A 2,513-nucleotide genomic window follows, 5' to 3' on the forward strand; every position below is an offset into this window, starting at 1 on the left:
TTTCGACTAAAACTGGTTTAAAACTTGCTTAAAATCAAAAATAGTGTGAATCAAGATTGTTCGAAATACAAAAACGAATCTAGCGATGTAAATCTTTACAAATAACACTAAAAAATTAACCGATTTAAGCTCAAAAATCCAATCTGGATGAAGAACACTCAAGAACAGTGATGAACATCATGACCCGATCGATGAATCTTCAAAAAATTCGTGAAAAATTGTGCAAAATTTGTTTAATCCTCTAATCAAAATTGCTGCAGCTTGCTCTGATACCAATTGTGAAGTCCAAATATCATACAAACATGATGAGATCTTCAAGAATTAAGATGAATAGAAAAGTAGAAAGAATATCTTCAAAAATTGATTTGATTGATGAGAGAGAGAATTACAGCTGAAATCTTGATTACAATCTTCTAATCACTTGGTAATGACAATTACAAGGAAAATACTATTTATACTAGGAAATAGTAAAACTACACTATTACAAAATAAAACTATTATAAGGAGAAACTTGAATATAACTTTAACGCTCTAACTCAAACCCAACACAAGTTCATCTGGGTACCAAAATCTGTTTGATTTGATTTTGCAGGTGTGTCATTACTGCGCTGATCAGAAAATCCTTTGTATGATGCACAAATGCAGAGGGAGTTTGTTTTATGTCCAAAAGAGGTTTCTAAACACTCAATTTAAAACCCGTGCTGAAATGATTATGGCTTATGAACACAATAGTTCAAGACCCGAGCCAAAATGGTTTCATTTTTGTTTATTTTGAGCTGAAATGAAATATTACTTAAATCTATTTTCTAAGGGGAGTCTTTAGAAGTTTTTAATAAATGTTTTTGGCTTTGGAATTGATTTCTGAAACGAATACATTTTTTGAGCAGGTACTCCTGAGATTTTACTTGTGTAATTTCTCATCGTACATAATTCTAATACATGTTTCAGCTATTCTTCAAACTGTTACATTCACGTCTCTTAAATGAACATCATTTTCTGTGATAATACACTCATTTGTAATCAAAGTTGTTTTTCTGATTTTTTTTACTTTGATTGATACACATTTCACTATTCTTTGGTTATCAGATTCTGTAAACTTGTACTTACAGATCTTCATTCATTTCTCTCACATATTTTGAATAATCTGATTTTGATACATCTCTCCTTGATTGATTGTGCTTAAAAGCTACATGACCGGTGGCGTATTGACACACCACAGACTACAATCAGGACCAAAAGCAAGTATACAATTAGTCTCAATATCGTCTTTCATTTAATAAAAGTGGTACAAGTACCGTATATCGTCCACAAGGATCGTAGTAAAAGTTTAGAAGAAAGTAAAATTAAGGAAATGATTTCAGAAGGCGAATTCAAAGACTTTGATTTGAACTGAGTTAACACAACTAGAAATTAACAGGAGATAAAAGATAATAAAAGCAAGCTAGGGTGTATGACTTTTGGGGTGAGATGTAAATACTATTTCCAGTAGACCAATGATGTCAAAATGCTACAGCATGAGACCATGCTGACAGATTGCTATAGCATTCAATCAGTAACAACTATATTTATCAATTACTTTGAAGGTATTCCTCTCGGACTTCACCAATGCACTGATATTATAGCTTTCAACTCATATCTCTATGAGGTATCCAGACCAGTGAAAGTGACAAATGGTGTCTTCAAAATATATGGATAAACAAATCTCTTTGTTAAAAAAATCACTCTCTCGAGTGGATTCCCATATCATTCAAGTTGACGTGTTCTGAATGGCTCATCTCTAAGTCCATTCCACTTTAATACTTCAAACTTCAAAGTGATCAACCTATCTAGAATAACAACTTAGAAAATACGGATAACAAATCTCTTTGTTAACAACTCTCTCAAGTCTACTTCCCATATCATCCAAATTGACGTGCAATCAATGGCTCAGCTTAGAGTCAATGGCACTTTAACACTTTTCAGTGATCAACTCGTCAATAAGTGCCATTGGTTTTATAAAACTTGAAATGAAATAGTAAAATATTGTTATTACATGAAAGAGTCGACTATATTTGATTTACAAACTCACACTTTTCGTCATACACCTGAGCTAATAAAATTAGCTACTCATGACGAAAAGTAAATGACAAGAAATATAAATTGCAATAAATATAGACATAAAATAAATAAAGTAAATGACTGAATATAAATGACAGAATATAATATGCGAAAAGCGTAATAAATAAATGACGTAAATAAAATGCAAGTAAGCGTAAATAAATAAAAGACGGAATATTAAGAACGAGTAAATAAATAAAACGATTAAAGAGAGCTCGAAATTTAGCCAAAAGATTACTTGATATTTAGAAATAAAACTTGTTCTCCAAGTAGTAAGACAATCTACTTGAGAGAAAAAGTAAAGAAACAATGAAGTAAAGTGTGAAGTGTCTAATACTAAACCCAACATCTCTATTTATACTAGAGATGAGATGAGGGCATTTTAGATATTTCACCACAAATTAGTTCTAACTTAA

This window comes from Cynara cardunculus, assembly GCF_001531365.2.
Source record: "Cynara cardunculus var. scolymus isolate 2C chromosome LG 7, CcrdV1, whole genome shotgun sequence".
NCBI lineage: Eukaryota > Viridiplantae > Streptophyta > Magnoliopsida > Asterales > Asteraceae > Cynara > Cynara cardunculus.